Source organism: Euprymna scolopes, chromosome 30 (assembly GCF_053919585.1).
Source record: "Euprymna scolopes isolate OS-2025 chromosome 30, ASM5391958v1, whole genome shotgun sequence".
NCBI classification, from domain to species: domain Eukaryota; kingdom Metazoa; phylum Mollusca; class Cephalopoda; order Sepiida; family Sepiolidae; genus Euprymna; species Euprymna scolopes.
This window is the reverse complement of record NC_136511.1, coordinates 44040712-44066599: the sequence shown is the minus strand read 5'-3', so window position 1 is coordinate 44066599 and position 25888 is coordinate 44040712. Positions and strand designations below refer to the sequence as shown.

General features: G+C 34.7%; 1 long non-coding RNA gene across 1 annotated transcript in view; it reads left to right on the top strand.

The window, feature by feature from the left end:
- Positions 1-25888, top strand: part of LOC145254779 (uncharacterized) — a 278518-nt gene that overhangs the window by 67591 nt on the left and 185039 nt on the right. The window contains exon 2 of the long non-coding RNA XR_013863801.1: positions 16635-16737. This is a non-coding gene — a long non-coding RNA (uncharacterized LOC145254779). The remainder of the gene's footprint in view (positions 1-16634; positions 16738-25888) is intronic.

The window sequence follows — 25888 nt, the reverse complement described above, 5'->3', positions numbered from 1 at the left end:
ATAAAAAAAACACCGTATAAAAACAACACTAGCGAATAAATACTGGGAACTCAAAGAAAGCGGACATTCGCCGGTAGTCGAATGGAAAATAATAAGACAAGCTACCACATGCAGACATTTAGACGACCCATGTAAATTATGCCTCCATGAAACATTTTCTATCCTGTACTTTAAAGAACCTCAAAATCTATTAAACTGTAGGCGGGAAATAGCAAACAACTGTGTTCACAAAATAAAACTTACTCTAGGATAGCGATACAAAATTGCTTTAAAACTAACAATAACAATAGAAAACAAACAAATAAATAAATTAAATAAACATGAATATACATAAACGATCACACGCATATATATATATATGTATGTATATATATATATATGTGCATTATTGTGTACACATAGGTATATTTATATGTATATAAAAAAGAAGTAGAACGGCCACCTAAAACCACTAACCTAGCTCTAAAACAGATCCTTTGTTTGATAAAATGCATGCCCATTGGCTGGTAGGAAGGGGCGCGGTGGATACTAGAAAGCTGATTGGCCAACTAGTAATCCTCAACATGTATAAAAACAAGAAGCAACGACAGAATTCGCGCATAAGCCTGACGAATCCTATAGTTGGATGAAACGCAGAATATTCAGTGTAGCTTAATCGCCATATATAATTTATAAATTACTAACTAGCTCTACCTACGTATTGAGCACTTTTGAAGTAAATACTTAAAGTTTACGCATAAATTTATACTTTCGTATAGTAAATTTATGTGAATAAATGAAATAGTTATATATATATATATATATATATATATGATAACAATTTTGCGCTACGAAACAGGTTATGTCAAGAATTGTGCATGTCAGTGTACTTATAGAAATATATTTTAAGATGGTCAATATATTTGGAATGTAGACTTTTGTCATTTATATATATATATATATATATATATATATATATATATATATATATACACATATAATTATTTCATATATCCATATAAAATGTGATATCGGTCTCTCCTCTTACTAATGGCAAAACAATGTCAGAAACTGAGCTAACAATGCAATTATATTTTTTTAAATTATTTTTGTAAAATATTTTTGCAAAATATTTTTTGCCCAATTAAGTTTATGATTCACCAGAGTTCATAATTTAGATGAACTCAGAATGAACTTATGTGGACATTATTTCACTCTACAGGATATTCTCTGAAGTAGACATATATATATATATATATATATATATATATATATATATATATATATATATATATATATATATATATATGCATACATACTATATAAACATATACTATTCGCTGTGCTTTTGTAACCATGGATACCTTTATCTTTCTTTTTGAATACTATTGAATTAGTAACGCTTATTACGTACCAGTTTCAACTTTAGTCATAAAAGAGAAGAAATCATTCCTCCATTATAATATATATATATATATATATATATACATATATATATATATATATATATATATATATATACATATATATAAGGGAAAGAAAATTAAAACCGTAAGTTGAACTTTACAATCAAAACTTATTGTTTGACTGAATACTCCAAAAACAATTTACAAAGTCCTTATTCCGCAGAGTTTCAAAGAATGCTATTCTTGTTATTCTTCTCATCAGAGGACATAAAGAAATCAGCAAATTGTATTTGTAGCAATTCTAGAATTTGCTAGTTAGTCATTAAGTTAAGCCGAAATTTATTGTAGTTATAAATTGCCAAATAAAATGTGAAAAAATGTTGGATATGTGAAAATGATATACATAAAAACAAACCGCGTATAACTGCGTATATCAGGTAAATATTACATCCCTTTGTTCTCATTAATATATATATATATATATATATATATATATATATATATATATATATATATATAGCAGGGGAACCTGACTTTCCCTGGCCATGAAATACGTTTAAATATATTTTAATTCGTACAGATTTCGTGTATTATTATTATTATAGATTCGTTATTTCAAAAGAAAAAAGTATTTGGGTTCCATCAGCTAGAATCGAAACCGAAAGCAAAACTGTAGCATTCAAAGCTGGCGGCGTTACCACTTGACCAACGTGACACGCATATGAACTGAGTTTTATAAATTAGACTGGCAGGAATGGGCTTTGCCTGATGATAAAATAAGCTTAAGTATGATATTTCGCATAAAAGTATTTTTGTTCCATCAGCTAGAATCGAAATTGTAGCATTCAAAGCTGGTGACGTTACCACTGTATCAACGTGACGTGCATATAAACTGATTAAAGATTTAAAAAATAAAAATAAACTAAGATTAATGTACGAAATGTGGTGCGATATTTTTTTACCACTTAAAAACTGTTTTAACCGGCTAAAGACATAAGAGGACGGTCCATAGAAAATTCAATCATTTGAATCCCTCAGGGCTGCTCTGCAGCTTTTAGTTTAAGAGAGAGTTTGAAAACATGGAGACAGACAGACAGACAAATAGACAAACAGACAAGTCGCTTTTTATATATCAGATTATTATTATTATGCGTATTTAGGTAGCATTCATTTTAATAAACGTTGGAACAACAAAGTTTCAATAGGATTTAGGTCTGGGGAATGAGGGAACTCACTTCATCACTCAAACCAACCTAACGAAACTTTTGATGCATGGCATAGGGCATTTGTCGTGTTGGAAGATTACATCACTTGTTATTAAATATTTTAGTCAAAGAGATTTGGTAAAGCTTGTTAGTATTAATTGTGGAGTTCATTCTGCCCTCACATGTGTACAACAGTCCAGTGCCTGAAGAAGCTATGCAGCCCTAAACCATTATACTTCCGCCTCCAAATTTTACAGTTGGAACCACATAATTAGGATGAAATGCCCTTCCTTCCCTACGGCGAACATAAACTGTTCAAGGGATGCCAGAAATTCGATGAAAAAAAAATGAGAATTTGTTACAATTATTGAATAGATATTATGGATGTGTATTCACAGAAAATTTTCAATTGTTCCTTTCAAAGTTTAGGAAAAAAGGAGCTGTTAACTTACCTCAAAATTACTTTCGTCTGCTTAAACAATTTTAGCCCAATCATCAGCTGTCCAATTTTCATAATTTTTGGCAAATTCTAGTTGTCTTTTTTTTTACCTTTTTTTTTTTTACCTGAGACAAGTATGGCTTATTCCTTGCTTGCATCTTTTTAATCCTGCTTCTGATAACCTTTTTCTCACTGTTCGAGCAGAGCTGTTTTAGTTTGCAGCAAGCTCTGAAGAACTTTTCTTTCCTATCTGCAAAGTATGCTCAAAGATCTGTCTTCTCTTGCGGTTGTAGATTTTTTACAGCCTTGTCCTTTCCTGTTTTTGAAAGACTTTCTTTCCTTTGCACCTTTTGTATCATTGTTTGAACTCCCTTCGTTGAACATTCCAATTTCTACCTGAGAATATTTTTCACCAGATAAAGCAACAATGTGTTGCCTTCTAATTTCTGAAAGCTGCTCCTTTAGAGGCATTTTCAATTAAATATACTATTATAGCACTGGCAGGAATCAAATATTACTTGAGACATAAGAAACAATTTTTAGTATGACAATGAATCATGTTGAATATTGGAATGAATTTAGTATGAAACTCAGCTGAAACTCTCAAAACGGCTTTAATAAATACTACAATCTCTTGTTAAATAGTTTACATTTGCTCTCAAATATTTGTTCGCTTTACAATTCTTAACATTTAAATGTGTAGGTTAAAACTATTATCCAAGTTTTTTATATGTGCTCCAAAATTTTTACTATGGCTGTATATATATATATATATATATATATATATATATATATATATGTGTGTGTGTGTGTGTGTGTGTGTGTGTGTGTGTGTGTGTGTGTGTGTGTGTTACATTAAAAACGACTTCCTTGTGTCACATTTTGTTTTCGTGGGGAAGCAAATAAATACCCAGTCGACACTGGGTACTCGTACTGGGCTGGTCACTGAAGTGTGGTGTCTGCACAGATGCTGCACTCAAATTAATTGTCCTTATTCAATGGAGGGGGAACCCTTCTATACTAAGGCAATTTTATATTTACAGAATCCCCTTTTGAGTGGAGCTGGCTATCTCTCACATAAAACCGACCTTGTGTCACATTTTGTTTCGTGGGAAACAAATAAATAACCAGTCAATATCCGGTGGGCCAACCTAGGTCGTTCGTCGGCTACGACGAACAACTCACCTATTGTATTCTTTATAACAGGGCTATAACAGTGGCGACATCAGATTTCGAACTCACAGAGGTCACTCGAATTTAAAATAACCCCAGCGTTCAAAAGAACTCCCGACCGAAAGATGACTTAAACCAAGCTAGTGTTCAGAAAACACTGATGAAAGTAAAAACGAACTCATAAAAACCAAATGAGTGCATGGACATACAGGTTTGAATTGCAAACTCGTGGAAAGTAAGAATATTTTCATATTTTTTCTTCTCTTCCCACTATATCTGGGGCACCCGTAAATACAAAAGAAAGAGAATACGAATGATTCGTGTTTTTTTTTCGGGTCATTAAATAAGTGTGTCAGCGAACTTTTTTTTTACTTACTAAAAAAAAGTAAATACGGTATTCGGCCGTTTTCGTCATGGTCAATTTTTTTTCTGTTCTATGGGAAAAGACATTTGCTTTGAAAAATCTTAAATGTTTCTGTTGGCATATATTTTTCTCATCTATGCAAAAGACATTCTTTTTCTAAGGAATTTAAAACTGTTTGTTTAACGTTCGTTTGTAAAGTGATTAAAGGAAACGAAATGCTGTTACGTTTTGCCCCCAGTTGTTCTAAAAAATACTAAAAACTGGTTAATCTGAACACTGTTTTGTTAATTTTCTGCAAATTCGGTATTTTGCCCACCATGAAAGAATAGACCCCTTACAGAGGACATTGGAACAATTATTAAAACTGAGAATTGAACTACAGAAACGCTTAGATAAAAGACAACAATAATTGTATGAACACCATAACGCTCAGATGAAAGACAACAACAACAACAAAAACAGCAGCAGCAACTAGTGGGGCTAGAGACTCAGCAATATGAAAATCAACAGCGCATGAAAGAGCTGCTTACTCAAGTCATAAAAATTAATACGTCCACCGAATTTTCACAAGATTCATTATGGAATGCGATTGCCAATTTCTGCTGCGGACCTGAAGAAGGTAAATCATTCGAAACTTATTTTCGTCGGCATGAGAATTCTTTTTAGTCCCGACTGTAAACAGTAGTCGGACTAGAAAAAAGGTTTGTTTACTACAGGGTGACCCCCCCCAAAAAAAAACATGCTCCAACTCTAATTAGGCCACGTTTCTTAATGTTTATTATATTAAACCCCTCACATCAAAACACTAGGGTCTTTAGCCTTTTTTTCTCCGTCCTACAGCATATGTTCTAGATGGCCTCCATTTAGCTTTTGTTTTTTTTTTTTGGGGGGGGGGTCACCCTGTATTACAAAAACTAGAGACGGTCGAGCATAACATGTTTGTGAATTTCATTCTACCTCGGAAAAAGTCGGAATTAACTTTCGACGAGACGATGGACGTTCTTACAGAACTAAAGTGCGTCTAGGGATTATATGCAAATAACAAAGTTTTTTGAAAATAATTGTATGAATTTTTCATGTCTGGAATGTTATGGATTCTTTTTGATTTGTACTCACCTAAAACGAACGGCCTTGAAAATAATTCTTATAATTAATAGAAACAGATTAATCCGACAATCATTTATTTATTTGCAACTGTCATCGTTTATTATATTTTTTCTGTGAAAAAAAACTTTACATATTTTATATCAATTTATAGGGACCTTTTAGAGATTATATCATAACATACATGTGATTTTACAAAAAATAAAATAAAACATCCATTTTTACAAACACATTTTATCCAGTTGATAAGCAGATTTTTTCATGTTTTAAAAAATAATTCGCCAAATATAATTCTGAACTTTTATCAATAATAAAATAGCAAACAAGAATTTTAGATTTTTTTTTAAATTTTGATTTAAAAAAAAAATTATATTCAAAATTTTATAGAAAATCTTTTCAAACTCGAAAAACATTTTGCAAAAAGTAATTTTATTGTGAACTTTTACAAGCAATTTTGAAAAATGTTAATAAATAAAGCATAAAAAAATATTGGATTTATTTTGTTCAAGATTGATGTATACACACACGAGAAAATAGGGTTAAAAGTTAGTTTGACTTTTTAAGAAATGCGCAGATAAAATGTACTTAGTTTAAACTTTAGAGATAATATCGTAACTCACATATGATTTTAAAATAATATCGTAACTCACATATGATTTTACAATAATATCGTAACTCACATATGATTTTACAAAAGATAAAACACAAAAAAAACAATAAAATATATTAAAACATTCCATCATTTATTGTACCTTTCTTTTCAAGTACTCTCACCAGCCAATTATCAATATCTGATGTTAAATTTGCAATTGTAAAGCTGATATATTATTTGCAGCAACCTTAACTGATTCTCAAAGGGCTTTCTGTTAAATTGCTTCCTATTGCGATAAATTTCTCTTTTGAGAATGCTTCACAGTTTATCAATGATATTTAAGTCACAACTATTTGCGGGCCAGTCTATATACGTATCTCCAAAAACCCTTTTCCTCCAACCATGATTTGGTAAACTTTGATGCGTGACTTGATGCGTTGTCTTGCATACAAATTATCTCCTCTTAGCAATAGACTGTTTATCCAGCCATTCAAAGAAATGTTGATCTAAAAACTCGCAGTAATGTTTGGAATTCATTTTAAGGCTATCTTTTTTTATTATTCAATTTTCATCCCAAACAGTGCCACTTTGAAGTAGGGGACTACTATCGGAGACATAAGTTGCAGGGGTGTTATGAGGGGAGATGAGTAGCAAGATGTCTGTTCACATTACACTTGAACTTCTGCATGTCAGTACAGTTGGGAAAGCAGAATCCCGGAAGGGAGTTCCAAAGTCTAGAAACTCTGGTGAAGAAACTATTGGAGTAGAAGGTTTTCTTACATCTGGGGATCTCTACTGTGTAGGAATGGGATGTAGCTGCTTGTCGGGTTTGTCGGAGGTATTTACGTCTAGGGGGTACAAGTGCTTGTAGTTCGTCAGAGCATCCACCATTAAAAGACTTGTAGAACAGGCAGAGGTTGAAGCTTAGATGAAAGTTCAGGACCTATCAGGTTGACGACTCTCTTTTGAACCCTGTCAAGAAGTGAGAGACAAGTAGCGAATATTGGCCTTATAGAGGTACAGGATACTTTCAGGTGTAAGTAGCGTTCTAGCGCGGTAGAGAGAGTCCACCTTCTTCGCAGCAGCCTTGGCAATGCTCTCAATGTATCTATTCCAGTTCATGTTCATTGTAAACATAAGGCCGATGAGTTTAAAGGACGTACTTTCGGGCAGTGTGTTCTTGGCCATTGCTATTGGTAGTTGTGAATGTTTCTTGTAGTTATTGAAGGAAACAAGCTTAGTCTTGATAACATTGAATGTGACCATCCATTTTGTCCCCATTCCACTACAGATTAAAGGTCATCCTCTAGTGTTTCTGCCATTTCCTTAGATATGTGTTCATTTGTTTCTCCCTTGTGCTTGTTATGGAGAGTGGTGTCATCGGCAAATATACTCATCTCAGAAACAATTTCATTAGAGAAGTCATTTATGAATATCAGGAATAATAAAGGTCCGAGGATATACCCCTGATGTGCACTTACATTTATATCATATTGTTTAAATGGATTGTTCTCTTACTTAAGAAGGATTTAATTACATTATGTATTCTTCCAGTAATACCATATGATCTAATTTTCCTTAGAAGATCATCGTGCCATACCCTGTCAAAAGCCTTAGATATATCGAGGGCTACCGCTCTACCCTTCCTTGCTTTGCCTAGTGAACGGTATATACATTCACAGATTACAGTTAGGATATCTGATGTGGAACGGGCTTGCCTAAATCCATATTGATTGTCGGTAAGGAGTTTAGCAGCTGTAAAGTGATGGACTAGAGCTTGATTAATTAAGGACTCAAATATTTTGGCGAAAAGCGGGAGAAGGCTAATGGAACGATAATTCAATGGGTCAGTTCTTTCGCCAGAATTCTTGAAAACTAATACCACAGAGGCGGTTTTCCAGCAGTCAGGAAAGCAAAATTCGTTAAGGCATTTGTTGTAAATTGAATTGGAGCAACCTCAGCGGAGTATTTTTTTTTAATAGCACAGCCGGGATGAGGTGTCTAGGTTTTTTATGATATCATGTACCTGGGAAGGGGTGATTTTCAAATCATCTAGTGTGGCGTCTGTCTGCAAATGAAAGTCAGGGAGGGAGTGGTGTATTAGGTCTTCAACTTTAAATGACCCCACTAGCTCATTGCAAATAATCCCAGCCCAAATCCGCCACCTTGTTTACTTTTAACAAAATGTTTCGAGTCACGTTGGTTACAGACCCATCCTCGTCCCATCCATTCGGCCCATTAATTGTGATTCTTGACTCGTTAGTGAACAAAACTTTATTAAAATCTGTTTTCACGTATTTCTTTGCCCACAGTAAGCATGTGGTTTTCTTTTTAAAATAGGTTTTTTAGTTTAAGTTCTTACATTAGCAAACTCCCTTAATGCTTTACATCTTGTTTCTCTTGACAATTTAGGACGTCCAGCTGCCTCAAATTTGAAAGCACTTGATGCATTTGGGTTTCTAATTACTTCTCTACAGATAGGAGACAGATCACAGTTAATTTCCTGAATTCAGCTGTTCTTTTTTGTCTCTTTCTTTCTTGGTTTAATTCCCAGTTCACCAATTTTCTTGATTGTTTGGTGATCCCTATTAAAATCTTTCGAAATTTGTAGAGACGACTCTCCTTTGTCAAATTCTTGAATTATGTAGTGTTTTTAATCCATTTTTAGTTTGTGTTTTTTTTTTTTTTGCTCAATTCTACCACTTGCAAATAATCTCTTGACACTGCAAAATCTATATATCTATAAAAGTGAACGTGTCTGTGTGTGTACATTTTCCTACGCAATAACTCTGTCAATTTATAATCTACAGGCTCGAAATTTGATATACAGGGTACTGAGATTTGGGAAAATCTTTGTGATCGATTTTCGGCCAGAAATTTGGCTGTTAAGGGGCCAAAGTTCAACGATTTGACCTTTGAGAACTCTACCAAACTCCTCCGACACTTTTGGTTCTAAACACTTGAAATTTTAGATGTAGGTGTGATTGGCGGAGACATGGATCTAACTTCATAACTTAATTTGAGCCCAAAACAATAAATGCTAAGGGGTCAAAATAGGGGTCAAAGTAAAAAATAATTGACCGCTTTTTTTTTTGCTCAACATACACCTCCAAACACCGGGCAACGCCGAGCTGAAATGCTAGTACAATAAATATCAAAAACTTGTAAAAAAATCTTATCCGAAATAGAGAATCGAGATTTTAGTGTTTGAATTTTGTTTGCCTACATATGTGCTACAAATTATATCAATAAAATAAATATAAAAAATCATCAGTATTTAAAGAAAAGCTTGAAGCTATCCGTATTGCAATATAATCTCTAGAGGCACTTTATTTAACGTGAAATTATTTTTATTCCATAAGCGTTGGTCATGTCTGAATTTGCAGAATGATGACGAAGATGATTTTGTAACGTACGCAGACATGGTAAATAAGCATTGTGACGAATTCGAACTTGCAGACCTTAATGCAGACAATTTTAAATGTTTATTATTTGCGCAAGGATTGACTTCTGGTCGAAATTCGGAAATTAAGAGGCGTGTTCTAACAAAATTAGAAAATGAACCAAACTTAACCTGCAAAAGTTAACGGACGATTGCCAGAAGATTGCCAGAAAAAAGGAAAATATTTAAAAACACTCGATGGATTTCGAATCTGGAATCGCGCAGATAAAAGAAGCAGACAGAAAATTTAAAAAAAAACACTTAAAAATAAAACACAATTTAAGGCAAAAGGGCACACATATCGGCACATAGTGTAATCGATGTGGTAATTTGCATTCGGTTAAAGACTGTTTATATTTATTAAGGAAATGTTTAATATGTAAAAAAAAAAAAAAATAGGACACACAAGTATTCATTGCAGAAATAAAATTAAATGCAAAACCCGAGTGTGATTGGCGGAGACTGAAACTAATGAAGAGGGCTTGCAAAAATATGTGACTATAAAAATTCATGATAAATAAATAAAAATTCAACACGATTCGGGTTCGAACCTTTCAATAGTAAATTTAATTACATGGAAGAAATTGAATAAACCCACACTGCTGAGAACATGTAAAACAGCAAAGGCCGTTCATAGCATGCAAATTAACGCCGAAGGTGAATTTTTAGCGAATCTCACATTATTGGGAAAGACGAAAAAGTATAAAGCTTATGTAATAAGGACCACTAACCTACTGGGTTCGGACTGGATTCATGAATTTAAATCATGGGACTAGCCAAGCAATAATTTTTGGAAAAAAAGAATAAAAAGTACAACAGACGGTCATGACTTAAAAAACAAATTAAAATGAAACTCTTCCTGTTGTAGGACACGAAAAGGCAAAAGCGGATGTGCAAACAAACCGATACTGTTTTAGACCGAACAAAAGTAGCTCTCCCTTAACGGGACAGCGCCTGACCACAAACAAATAAACCAAAATCAGGCAGAGTACTCTATCACTAGTCCTAAAGTGTCCATGCGACTACAGGCATTTTCCACCGAATACGAAAACTTCAGTTGCACCGCAACAGGTACCAGTCACAATTCTATTTTTCCACAGTATTGGAACATTATTTACCGAGAGTCAACGTCACTCAAAGATATTACGTGCAGCAAAATAATAGCACTCAAACTGTTTTTCAACAATATGGAAGAACTGCCGGACCGTTTTATCCGACGTCTTTAGACAGTTAATCAGGTTAACAACATTAGTGGAAACCCCTGGGACAATATCGGCCCCTGTCTGATGGATTATTACAAGCGGGGTTCTAGGTGAGGTTTATTGACACTTAATTACTCGTGGCAGAGTCTACCCACGCAATTACTCAATTGTTTTATTAAATTCTCACGATTAATACACGAGAAAATAGCAACAAAACAGTTTTTCTTGCAGGTAAAAAGAAAGAAATTCGCCCTGAACAATGAATCCCCCAAAAAGTAGAGGCCATTGAAACCGTCTACTACACATTTGATATTGAGCCTCTCCAAACTACACCAGAACCGTTCGGGCATGAGAAGGAAAATCACCAAGCCGTTCATGGTCCACCCAAAGAGGAAAAAATACTGATACACCGTTCGGAGTTATCAGCGAGGGAGGAGAGTATTGTGGCGGAAGTATGTTACCTACTAATAGACTCATCTAATCTTAATGACTACCGTAGGGCTAAGTCTTAAAATGTAAGTCGATATCCGGTCGACCAATCTAGGTCTTTCATCGCTACGACGAGCAACCCGCCTGTTGTATGGTTTGCAATACATGTTATTACTTTATTCCGGCGTTCTATTTTTATTTGTACCCCTTTAACAGGGTTATAACAATATTAGTGCGAACACTAGCGAAGCATAATTGCTTGATGGAGAGTATATATTTGTATGGGATATTGTGTTGCAGCTCGGATAAAGATTAAAAGGTATAAGGGATATCACTCATAACAATGCAATGCTTAGGTTAAACTACTTTACTAAAAAGAACGTTAGATAGCGTTAAGAGTATGTTTACTAGTTTTCGCGAAGAACCTAATCCAACTGTTCACGAATTCTTATTGAGTCTATAGAATACCAACGCTGATGCGCGACCTTTATTCCAACCATAAATGATTTCCTTAGAATCCGAGAACGCAAACGACTAATGGAGAAACATACCTTATCCATCTGGATTGATCTTGATTTGACGGTTCCTTGGAAAAGCTGCAAATGAAGATTCGTACGACCTGAAATCTTGTTTGCAGCAACTTTATTTACTAATGTTTCCTCATTGTAAAGCTGCACGCTGGTCTAAGATTTTTACTATCAACATTTTCCGACAGTCTCCTCTACGCGAAGCCATTACAGTCAGTGAACCGTTTCTCTCTTCCTCTGGCTAACGACTGTAAACTTTCTTCTCTGCCTGCCAACTCTTGACTAATTTTTACGTGTCTATCAAACTATCTCATTACGTCATTAACACCATGTGACCAGAAACACAAATCGAATGATTCAGCTTTCACGTATTTTATTTATATCAGTTAATATTCTTTTCACCAACGGAACTATTTTAACATAAATAATTTTATCGTAAAAATATCTTACGCCATGATAAGATTCTTCCTGTTTCTATTTTCATAAATATCAATAATGATTATAATAATAATAATCGTTCAGCTAACTTGGAGTTACCTGGACCAACTATGTAACAATGGTTGTTTGAATCTATTGTAAATCAAGAAGACTTTAACTATCTTATAAAAGATAACCTATTCATGTTGTTCTACTGCAGATGATTTAACAGGTCATCCCTGAACGCATATATCATGTGCTGGTTAAGGCGGGCAAAGCCATGGCTCTAGCCCTTGATATATCCAAAGCTTTCGACAAAGGGCTCCTAATGAAAATGTGATCGTATGGTATAACTGAACGAACACTAAATATAATTAGATCATTCTTAGACAAGAGGACCATCAAGGTTATCCTTGATGGACGTACATCCAAACAGCATAACATTATCGATCTTGAACTACTATTATTCCTTATATTCATTAACGATTACCCTGATAACATTGTGTCCGAGATAGGTAACTTTTCCGATGATACATCGCTCTAGAACAGACATGAGGGCAAAGTAGATGCATACAAATCTAAACAATAGTGGAATCTTTAGAAAATGCTCCCCCCAGACGGTAGTGGAATGATACCGTAAATGGATGACAACATTTTCCTACTGAGGTTAACGTGCTCTCTTTTAACAATTACAAGAAGTCTTCCCAACCACCGATAGCCATGGCTAATAATACCTACTTGAGAGTTCTTCCTTCAAACTCTTCGGTTTAACATTTACAGGAAATATGAACTGGAACAAATACCTTGAGGACATTGCGAAGGCTGCTGCAAAGAACGTGAGTTTCCTTTAACGTCATAGAAGATTACTCACACCTAAGAGTATCCTGTACCTCTACAAAGCCACGATTCGCCCATACATAGAGTAGTGTTACCACATCTGGGCTAGTGCATCCACCGCTAGTCTCTCTCTCTCTCTCTCTCTCTCTCTCTCTCTCTCTCTCTCTCTCTCTTGGACGCTGTTCATAAAAGAGTCTCTAATCTAACAAATTTCGCAGTGTCAACTAAGCTTCAACTTCTGTCTCATTGTCGTAATGTTGCATCCCTGTGTCTGTTTTACAAGATTTTAATGGAATGTCTTCTGATGAACTGATTGCACTTGTGCACCCTTGACGTACAAATCACCGACAAACTTGATGAGCAACAAAATCACAGTCTTTCCCTGCCGGAAAGCTTTCTAATCTAATAGTTTCTTCCCTCGGGCAGCTAAACTTTGGAATTCCATTCCAGTTACCTGCTTCCCTTACTGTATTTACGTGCAGAAGTTTAAATATAATGTAACTTGTCAATCTTTCCTAAAAATTGTCCCCAAATATTAGCACCTTACGTCGAAGGACGATATGCCTTGTTTGGGGTGAACGTAAGCTAGCTGAGTAAAAAAAAAATGTCTTTCTGTCTTATAGAGTGATGTCCAACATTATCCTCTCCCTCTTCATTTGAGCCACTGCCAAGATTTCACTTTGGCAAGTTGTCAGGGCCCATGCTAGACTACCGTAGATCATCACAGCTAGTACATATTCATTGAAGATCTTTCCTTTGATTGACATATTTGCTTTTCAGCTTCTCATGATATTCTCCACTTTCCAAAAAGCTGCCCATCCCAATGTTATCCTTCTCTTTATCTAAGGGAGGAGATCTCCATCTTTCGTAATTTTCTTTCCCAAGTAGATGTAGCTTTCAACTTCTTCAGTGGTCTTTCCATCAACAATTATTGGTGACTTGGCAACGTGCTGGTTCAACATCACCTTGGTCTTCCCAAGATGCATGTTGAGGCCAACCGGTTTCCTCTTAGAGTGGATGCCGTTTAGAATGTTATTTAGTCCTCGAGGAGAGTGAGCTACCAGTACTATGTCATCAGTAAAGATGATATAATATTTTTATACATTTAAAATCAAGTGTATTACTTTTCACCATTTTTCACTAATTGATATGAATGGCTCTCCCCTTGAAGCTGCCATGACTCCCTTTTACGCCTGACCTCAAATGGCAGACTGATATCAAACCTGTTGCTAATGACGCAGGAAAGATCATTGAGTCTTTTACTGCTCCAGAGTCGTCGTCGTCGTCGTCGTCGTCATCATCATCATCATCATCATCATCATCATCATCATCATCATCATAACCACCATCACCACCACCACCACCACCACGCAGTCTTTCATAGCTGAAGATGACTAGTCAGGGCCTCGGTGCTTATTCTACGTTGTTGCAGCATTCCACGCACTGTGTGGAAAGTTTCCCCCTAAATAGTGCATGGGTAGTTATCAGTAATGTTGGTAATGTTTTTGTAGAGACTTGGCCTTTATTTTTGCCTTTATTTTTTCCTTTCTCGGTTTGCTGTTATCTCTACCCAATTTTTGCTTTCATATTCATTACCTTCAGAAAGTATATAGTTATACAAAAATAAAATACGTTCAAAGATGAAGTACTACTACCACATTTAATGGGGTGCGACTCAGAGAACATTTTTTCACCTTGACTGAATAGAAACCTTTCTATCACATTATATGTCGAACAGAATAAATAAAAAGAAATGAAACAACTGGTAATAAAAAATCCAAGGGAGACGACTCATATAATTATCATTAAATCTCTTTAACTCTTAAATTTCAACGAATTAAAATCTGGATAGAACTTATGGGATGACCTCATATATCTGTTCTGTTATAAGTTAATTACTTTCTGTGCATGCAAATGAGTTCCTGTTAGGTGCGGGTTCTTTAGTCTGTCAACATCTCGGTTGACACGAAAGGTTGCGTATGGTCGTCTTTCAACTGCGTCCATTTTCAAAGGTCAGAGTTCATTTTACAATCAGTGTTTATGAATTGTTTTACAAGGATGGAACGGCAATATTTCCGGTCGAATGAACAACAAAAAGGAATCTTAATATGACATTACGATTGACATTTCCAGAGCCTCTTTTCAAATTTCGTAACGTACTTTTCAAAGGTAGCTTTAAACCAACAATTATTTTTTTATTGGTTATTGAATAACTTGTTTTATTGCGTTCTTCTTCTTTCGTTTTTAATGACCTTTTATGAAAACACATTAATATTTCCAACGCATCAGAAAAAAACCTGTGTTCTTGCAAAATATATGTTATTAGGTTAACAGGCCATAGAATCATTTAGAGATTTCTCGTCGTGACTAGATATCTAGAAAATTAATTATAATTTACATGACTGAACCATGTACAAAAGTAATGGCTCCTATTTTTAATCTGTCCGAGTGGATTAGAGGGGATTGCAAATTGCATTGTTATGATGACTGAACATGCATTCATGACCTGAAAGTTTCATCTCTCTCTTGCAGATATTGAAAGCATAAAACTCTGAAAATGTGTTGCGATAGGCGTCGACATAAATTAATAAAAATTGATACCGACTACACAAATATATAACTGTAAAATTTATTTAAATAAAGAAAGAAAATTTACATATTTTTTATAGATAATAACTTTTGGTGAAAAATGCATAATATATAAATGTGTGTACGTACAGGCGTGTTGTTCATCATTGCCGATCAAGTGTGGACTGAAATTAAGTATTTATTTAAAGTTGTTACCGAGGTAATTCATGAGTGTAGAGTTAGTCTATGATTTGCAATGTTTGGGCTTGCCTCGATAAAGCAGGATAGTTCACGAAAGTTCATTTAATAACAGAATCGATTACCTGTGTAAAACATACTTGGAGCGCATAGCGAACGTGTCTGAACTGCGTGCTATCCAGGAAAAGAAGGACGAAAAGAGAAAGAGAGAGAAGGAGAGAAAATTGATATTGCCATCTATCGGTTGAAACATGCAACAGAGGCGATAATCGTATGTGTCCTAAAACTAAAAGTGTTGTGCATTGTGTCCAGTTGTTCGCTATTGCGCGGAGCTTTTAAACTATTATATCTCTACCAAAGTAATCTCTTTCATGGTTGTTCGTCAGAAGCAGAGGTATATCATTGAATTCCCGGCAAACGTGCATTGAGAATGGAGGTGTATATGTAGAAACATAAATTCTGGAGCACAAAGGTAGCTCGTTTTAATGGCACAACTCCCGTCTTGCTAGCCCTTCAATTTTTTAATAAAAAAATAGGAGGCTTTACTTTTGAAATACCCATCGTATCAAGCAATTAATTACTATTCTAGTCACGGAAATTCTTTCGAGTTGAAAACCTAAACACACATTATAGGATTATTTTGTGCTTTCAATTTCTTCCGCCCGAATGGATCAGCAGTGATTGAAAAATGCATTGTTATGGTGACTGCACTTATGTATTCATGACCTGAAAATATCATCTTTCTATTGCAGATATTGGCTGCATGAGACTGAGAAGATAACGCCTTGTCATGGACGTGCATCAGAAGCAGATATACATCATTTGAATTCCTGGCAAAACTACATTGAGAATGAGGTGACTATATATAAAAATAAATTCTGGAATACAAAAGGTCTCTCGGTTTAATGGTACAACTCCCTTCTTCGTATCCCTTTTAACTTTTTGAATTAAAAATAGGAGGTCTTACTTTTGGAAATCCCTGGTATTTAGGCAATTAAGTATTATTTTAGTCACATAAATTCTTTCGAGTTGAAAGTAAAACACACATTCGAAACGGATTATTTTGTGGCCTTTTCTTTTCATACGATGAAACTTTTGCCTTTTCACATAGTAGTTCTTTTGTTTCTTCTTTCTATCTTTAACCAACAATCAGATGACATGCGAACGAGGAAACGTCCTAAAACTCCGCTTTTTATGCCTCGAACTCTCAAAAGCGCCTAAATTTGCATAATCGTATTACTCTTTAGCTGCTATGCCATAGCAACAATATCATAAATTTATGTATTTTGTTTATTTATTTTACGGCATATCAATATTTTTAACTGTTTAAGGTAATCAACGTTCTGATTTTTTTGAGAGATGATTTTTAAATTACTGGTATTGATCAGACTATTGTTCTCGTATTAAGCAAACCAAGCCTAGAAATTAAAAGCAGTTGGGAGCCTCTGATTGTAAAAAAAAAAAAACATTGTACCTCCTTAAAATTTGTGCAATGGAAGGGAGATAATCCCCTGTCGATCTTTGTTATAGTTGGCTCTCCTTTGTAAACCATTTTGTTTACAAATGCGAAACCATAGCCATAAAATAACGACTAACTCAAAGAATACGAAAATTTCTACAGAGCCAGTAACTTTTCTATTTTCTTTTCCAAACAACAACCAAAATGCCCGTGGACGTTTAAGGGACAATCCGACCGAAACGTTGCACAAATAACACTCAAGATGATAACAATAGTCCGATCAGTACAAGTATAAATGTTTAAGGTAATCCTTCACAATTCATGTACCAATTTTATTAGTCTATACAGTTACCATTTTTACCATTCTTCTATCCTTTTATGGTACAAAGAAAAATTCCACTTACTATTTACAGAAGAGAGTAAGTAACTACGATGAATATAATTGCTTTATTTGTAAACAAACATTAGAAAATATATTTTAAGCGAAAATACGCTTTAAACGATGTCGAATAACCTCCATGCATATAGTTTTGAAGTTCATAAAATACTTACTTAGTTTTGTTTTGTTTCTGTTTATATTTATGCGCATCTAGCTTTAAAAATCCTCTAGACTTATATGAGATTCGAACTCGGATATTGCCATCGTAAAATCAACTGCCGTAGTAATGTTTATTCAGGCTATTCATTTTATTCGACAAGCCACGTGTTTCTATTTGTGTGAAATCACATTTTTTTTTAAATACGAAAAAATATTTGTGAAATTTTGTGGAAAAAAATACGCTCCGTATTATTTGCATGACGGGGTAAGTAACTACAGTGATTGTATTTACGTGTATTTTCATAGCATTTTTACCCCAAACAAGGCACAGTGCCACTTTGATGTAGGGGGCTTATGTTTGGGACATAATTTGCAGGAATATTATATAGGGAGTTGAGCAGCAAGATGTCTGCTTACATTACACTTGAACTTCTACATGTCAGTGCAGTCAAGGAAGCAGTAACTCGGTAGGGAATTTCAAAGTCAACCAGTCCTGGGGAAGAAACTATTACAGTAGAAGGTCTTCAGACACCTGGGGATCTCTACTGTGTAGAGGTGGAATTTTGTTGCTTGTCGGATTTATCGGCGGTATTTACGGCGAGGGTGTACCAAGCCTTGTAGTTAGTCGAAGCGCCTACCATTGCAGAGGGATGCAACATTTTGTCGCTTGGGCAGTGCTTGAAGACTAGCTGACAGTACGGGACTCTCTTTTGAACCCTGTCTAAGAGTGAGAGACAAATAGCAGATGCACCAGCCTAAATGTGGCAACAATACTCCATATATTGGGAAATGGTGACCTCGTAGACGTACAGGATACTCTCAGTCGTAACTTTTATTAGTAAAAAAGTACTAGAAATTATGTGTTTAATCAAAGGTAATTGAACTAATGTTGAATAGAATCCAAACATTTTTGTGGATGTCAAGAAGAAAAGTTTTTTTAATGTGTTATGATGTTTTATACTATGTTAGTTTTTAATTATAAAACACGAATCCAGTTCTTTTAGATTTTCATAATATTCAAGTTCTAATATCGATATCATAAAGACTACTGTCTTAGTAATGTATACTCTGCCTATTCCTTTTCATCAACAAACCGCTGTTTTCTGTTTGCGTATGAACAAACAGAAACTTTAAACGATATGATTTTTAATAGCATATATATGAATGAATGTTTTATGAATCTGTTCGTGTATATATTCATACTTTTATTTAGAAGATCCGACGTTGTCAAGGATTGATTAAGGATTCCTAAGATCTCTTGCCGATAGCGCGATATTACATTTCCATCAATATTTTTTATATTTAATAACATTTTAGTTTGAAAAGTGACTGAGTTCAGCTGGTGTGACAGGAAGGGGTTATAGAGGAACGCCAGGAACTAAACGAGTGCAAACACCTGCAGCTGTGCCCCGGTTTATGAGAACGAGAATTTTGGAGAGTTTGACAATATCACGTTTCTGAGGTGAGATTTGAAAGAGTTTTCAGAGTTCTAACAGTTTGTTCTTAGGAGCAAGAAAAACAGACATGCTTTACAATGTAGCCAAAGAAGTGCAATGCCCCTAAGGCGAAAGGCTAGCGAAGAGACTTTAACGATTCATTTCTGAATCGGAGTGTTGAGGTTCAAAAACTGTATTTAAAACACACAGACTCGGCGTTTCCATTGGTGCGTGTCATAATAAAGATTCCTTTACAGTAAGAAAATCAGTAGAAAGAACATCAGTGCGACCGCAAGTTAACTCCATCGACATCCGACCATGAGGGGACGAAGAGAGACAGCGAACTAAGGTGTGCTACATGCTCGAATATGACTAGATATGAAAATACCACGCACATTTATAATAGACATATGCATTGCCTATTGATAAATCCTGTTGCTACTCACTAAAACTAATGCCTTTTCTTTTGTTGTATATCTTTGTTATTTTCTTTCCTACCGTCTAGCATTCCGTATCGACTATAGTATCACACAAGGGGTTCAATGTGATACATGGCTGGTGAAACGAGAGCAATATGAACTCCTGCATTAAATAAAGAGTTTGGTTTGAAATTCCATGCAGATTCGGCATAAAGATTCCCGAGTTCGACAAGACACCCCTGAAGAAGGACGGAGGTTACATGAGGCGAAATGTCGTGAAAACAACACTCAAAATAAGAACAATAGTCCGAATAATAAAAATAATATGAATTATAAATCTTCATCTAAAAAATTCGGATACATTTCCAACAATATTTTCAAATAGGTCCTCATTTACCAAGGTTGGTTGTTTTTGTTTTATCGCATATCAACCCTTTTCGGGTTATTTAATGCCGAATCCAAAGATTTTGAAGAATTTTTTTTTAATAGAATATATTTGTTGTTTTCAAATCAGTTTCTATTTAACCCATAGTTGGGACCCTAACAGGTACTACCACTCCGGGTCAGAGTGGATCTGGGAGCAATGGTAATTAAAGGGTGGCTCTACACTCCCTAAAGCCCGCAAACTGGGGCCTCACCACTGGATATAGTTTAAGGTCATATCCAGGACCTATTTACCAAGGAGAAAGAAGTTTCTATTTACTTGTCTCGCGACTCCTTGTAAAAAAATAATAAGCCCTCTGCTAGTTTATGTAAAGCTCTGCATATACTGCGGGATTGATTTTCAAAAGTACTACAATTCAAATAACATAGAACTGATCAACTGGGCAGCAGACAAAAACGTCATTAATTAAATCAGACTCTTCAATATTACTTAACTTTAAACCATCTTAAATAAATAAAAAAAAATAAGCAGTAGTCCGGATACGCCAACAAATACAGAAGAAAGAGCAATTTATTGACATTTTCTGTTCAAAGTGATCGGCAGCTTCTCAAAACGAGCAAACTTTGATACATTCGTTGGATGAATGTCAAAAGACTTGAGGTCAGGTCGATGACTCACGTTGCATTACGTGAATCCACCATGGGTGAGCATGCTGGTTAACTGGCGACTAAATAACACTCAGGAAATAAGGTCGACGAAATAGTATATACGGTGGCATTTTGAATGTCATAAAAAATAATGTTCGCACATGTCCCAACATACGCGTAGGGTGTACATGCAAATGAGAGATCAAGAAAACAATAGAGTAATCGCTTTATACATACATGTGCCGACGCTGGTCTGTTATTCTCTTGATCGTCATGTTTTAACGTGCGGCCAGCGATACTCGTGGTTGTCGAACTTTTTGTTTAACTTAGGACGAATCTGTTTATGCAGGAAAACACAATAGAGACTTGCGGAGGTTTCAGAGGTTTTATTAGAGAGAGAAAGTTTGTTCGCGAGGGGGGGGGAGAGACTACCTAAGCTATTTTTAATTCCTTCTTAGTTGTTCTTCTACTTGAAGATTGGGAGATGCAGACGACAGACATCGAGATGACATTCTCGCTTCCCAATTCCGACTGATTAGACACTTTTTCTCTCCTTCCGAACACGTGATCATTTAGACACCTGCATTTTAAGCGCCTTTTGATTGCGGAGCAAACCTTGAAAATATCGCTCAATCACGTAAGCTGCAGGTGAATTTATATGTTTTCCCCCAGGTTATCCTGACACGTTCTATGCTACCTTCGTTGAAATTCAGTAAGCATAATTTCTACTTAGTAGCGCAGGATCTCCATATACAATAAGACGGAGAAGAATGAAGAAAATGATGAAATAAAGGAAAAACGAATAAAGATAGGGAGAAACAAAATGGGGAGATAAGTATCTGTTAGAATGAAACACATACGAATATATATGGCAACATGCGTGAAAGATCCTGAATTGACATATAAACACTGAGTTGTTCAAATGTGTACGAAACGGTCCATCAAAATGCACCGAAGTTCTTTTTGGAGGGGATTTGGAGTATATAAATAAAATTTTGTCACTCGAATTTTGTTATATATATATATATATATATATATATATATATATATATATATATATATATAACCGAAACAGTGTTTCATGGTAAACAACTGATGATCCCTTGAAAAAAAAATTATTGGTACTATAGTAAATTCGAGAGCAAGTTGATTGCAGGTGGTTAAATAACTTACTGACTAGATAGTTTTCTAACGAATGATAAAAAAATAATTTTTTGTATAGTTTTAAAGGTTAAAAACTTCAAAGACTATATATATATATATATATATATATATATATATATATATATATATATATTTAAATAAGGGAGTAGTCATCAATAATGTGTATTTTTTAACATTATGTTATTATTCTGTGTCTTGGTTTTTCATTGAGAATTATGTTTGGATCATTGTAATAATGTTTTTAAGTCATTGAAATCGTTTACGCGCGTTTCAGGCGGTCTGTGATGCGTCCTCGTCAGAAATTATTTTCAAATGTGTAAAAATGGCGATTTTCGTAGTTAGTTTGAAGTTTTTCCAAGGGGTGGAGGCTTGTAAGTGTTTATTATACATTGGTATGCTGAATTTTTATTGCTTTTTTTATTTGGTTTGTCCAGGGAGATGTTGACCTCACTGTAGTCGCTATCTCTTTCTGTTAATGTTTTTTTTCTTTTCCTTTAGGGTGGTATAGGGTGTGTGTATGTGTGTGTGCGTGTGTGTGTGCGTGTGTGTTTATGTGTGTGTGCGCGCGTGTGTGTGCGTGTGTGTGTTTGCTTTTATTGGTTTGGGAATGTGTATATTGTTTTATAGTATTTTGGGGTTATTCGCTTCCTTAGGAAGGCGGCTGTGGTCCGAGGTCGTTACTAATGTGTATGTGTGGGGAGGGGGGGGACTGGCTCTTCTGAAGTAAGGGTGGGGGTGCTTTCATTCTATTTTGATATTTATTTTTTGGATTCTTGGATTTTAGTATTGTGATTTTTCGTTTTAGTCTTATATTATGTTTGTTTAGAAAGAGGGGTGTATTTAAAATAGGGGATTTTTTAATGTTTCTATTTATTTGTCTCCCCATGTCGGTATGGCCAGACCCAGGATCGGTTCCTGGTGTGGGGAAGATTTTGTTCCCCAGAGGGGGGCATTGGAGGGGGTGTAGGTATGGGAAGGGGATGATAGAAGGGATGATAGTCGTTTCAGTCATGAGGGGGTTCTCCTCCCCTGACTGAGGAGGGAGCGAGGTGCTGGAACAGATATTATACTATGGTTCTAGGTGTCTCTTAGTGTTGTTGGTTTCGAGGTTAAGTAGGGTTGGTATTGTTCAGTGTGTTGTATCAGAGATAGGGGTGTTATGTCTGTGTGTGGTTGTATGCGCGCACGTGTGTGTGTTTTAATGTGTCGGTTCTGATTTATGTGTGGTTGTGTATATGTGTATGTGTATGGGTGTGCATGCGAGTGTACCTTGTATTTCATGTTTTTGTGTGATGGTATTAGGTTCTGTTCAGTTCAGGAGTGAATCTGGTGATGAAGGTTTTTTCCTGTGTAAGTAAATAAAATTAATTGTCTGTTTGGAAGATTGGCATTATTTTGAAGCTGTTTCCATTGCATGTGTGTACGTGTTTTGAAACATAGAGGTGTCTGTTATCTGCAATTTTGATGTTGCTCTTGTGTAATGCCACTCTATTGCTGAAACCTTTGGTGGCGCCTATGTAGGATTTGTTTCATGTTGTGCATCTTAGTGCATATACTACATTTCTGGAGGTGCAATTTAGATCCTTTTTTATTTTGAATGTTTGTGCTGGGTTTTTGAATGTGTATGTGTTACCTTCTATTATTATGTCACATACTCCACATCGCGGTTTGTTGCATTTTGTAACTCCTTTTGTAGTGTGTGGGACGAGTTTTGAGGAAGTTAGGATGTGTTTTAAGTTTTTGGATTGGCGTTTGCTTTTTATTATTTTTGTTGTTTTAAGTATGTTGTTTAGTTTGTTGTTCTGATTGAGGAGGATAAGGTTTTTTGTTATCTGTGTAAATAGTTCTGGGTTGTTTGTGTTGTGTGACGAGACGTATGCTAGAATTTGTTCTTTGTTGTGTTCTTTTGGGGTTCTTAGTTGGTCTATTGGAATTTTTTCAGCCAGTTCAATACCTTTCTATATTAGTGGTAGTGAGTATCCTCTTTTCCGCAGTGTTATTTGTAGTTCATTCAGTCTAGTTGAACGGAGGTGTCTGTCTGTTACTATGGTGCAGACTCTACGTGCTAGGGAGTAGGGTATTGATTTTAGACAGTTTTTAGGATGGTGGTTTTTGAAGTGGAGGCATTGTTGAGTGTCTGTGGGTCTGTGATAGATGTCTGTGATTATGTTGTTGTTTTTTATTGTTACTAGGATGTCTAGGAAAGGTAGTTCTGTGGGGCTTTGTTCTAGTGTGAAGTTTATTTTTGGGTGTAGATTTTGTAGAAAAGTGTGGAGTTCTTTGATATCCCCCCATGAGGTTCTCCAGAGGATAAAGCAGTCGTCTAGGTATCTTTTCCAAGATTTTATGAAGAGTGTTTTTATATTGTGCCCGTACTTTTGCTCTATCCTTTCATAAAGGGTCTCTTCTAGGAAGGCGAGTGTAAGGGTAGCATATGTCGGTGCCATTTTGGTACCCATTGCTGTGCCTAGTATTTGAATGTAGTTGTCATTATTGAATTGGAAGGAGTTGTTATTGAGGATTATGTCGATGCTATCAATCACGAATTGTTTATTGAATCTGGGGTGTAAAGTCTGTGTATGTTTGTCAATCCAATATGCGATAGCTTCTTTTCCTAGATTGTGTGGGATATTGCTATATAGGCTGCTAACATACACACGCACACACACACATATATATATGTGTGTGTGTGTGTGTAATTTGATATTTAATTATTTAATTTAATTATAAATAATTATATATTCTCTCACACTTTCTGAATATATATATATATATTAATTCCTTGTAAATTTGAATTTACAGTCTTGATTTCCTTTCCTTATATATATATATATATATATATATATATATATGTATATATATATATATATATATATATATATATATATAAGGAAAGGTAATCAAGACTGTAAATTCAAATTAAAATATATATATATATATATATATATATATATATATATATATATAAGGAAAGGTAATCAAGACTGTAAATTCAAATTAAAAAAAATATATATATATATATATATATATATAAGGAAAAGAAATCAAGACTGTAAATTAAAATTTACAAGGAAATAATATATATATATATTGATTTCCTTTCCTTATATATATATATATATATATGTATATATAAATGTAAATTTGGTTCGTTCCAAATGAATAAAACCATATTTCTTCGTTACCAATTTATTTGAAATTTTCAGACAATCCATCTTTAGAGTCGAGGCATGTTTTTCTGTTATTAAAATAAATTTACCTCTGGAATTATTAAAATATTAAATAAAATAAATATATTTTTTAACCGTGGTGCCAATCTGTTCTGCTGATAAAACTGAACTTCCGGTTTGATTCATTTCACAGTCACGAATTGACGAAAGATTTCATTTTCTGTTTAGTAAGTAAAAAAAAGCAAAAAAAACATAATTCATTTGTTTATCTTCCAAATTTTTTAATTTACACATTTTTTCTTTATTATATAAGGCCAAAAAAAAAGGTTGTCGCTTGCTTTTTGAGTTTTTTTTTGTTGTTTTTCGATATAAGATTGGTTGGAATAAAAAAACACGATTTAAAAAATAGGGCGGATCACTCTCTGCATTAGCATCGAAAAATGTTACTAAGCATTTATTAATAATTTCTAACTTTTACAAACATTTGATTTTAAATTTCTTTTTAAATGACGACTTTTATCGACTTTTTTTAAAATATCCCCCCCAAATGGTGTTTATTCCGAAATCCGTTGTTAACATGGAGAGGTTGAGGGTTTTATTCTGAAAGCCGTTCTTAACATTTGTGTAGGTGGACCTAATGTAAAAATATAAATAAATAAATAAATAAATTTTTACAAAAACTAAATCATTTACTGATAACTTCTCATTTTTACAAATATTTTTTAATTTACATGGGCGAATGAACAAATTGTTGAATAGTGCGAAAACAAAACGTTTTTGCAATAAAC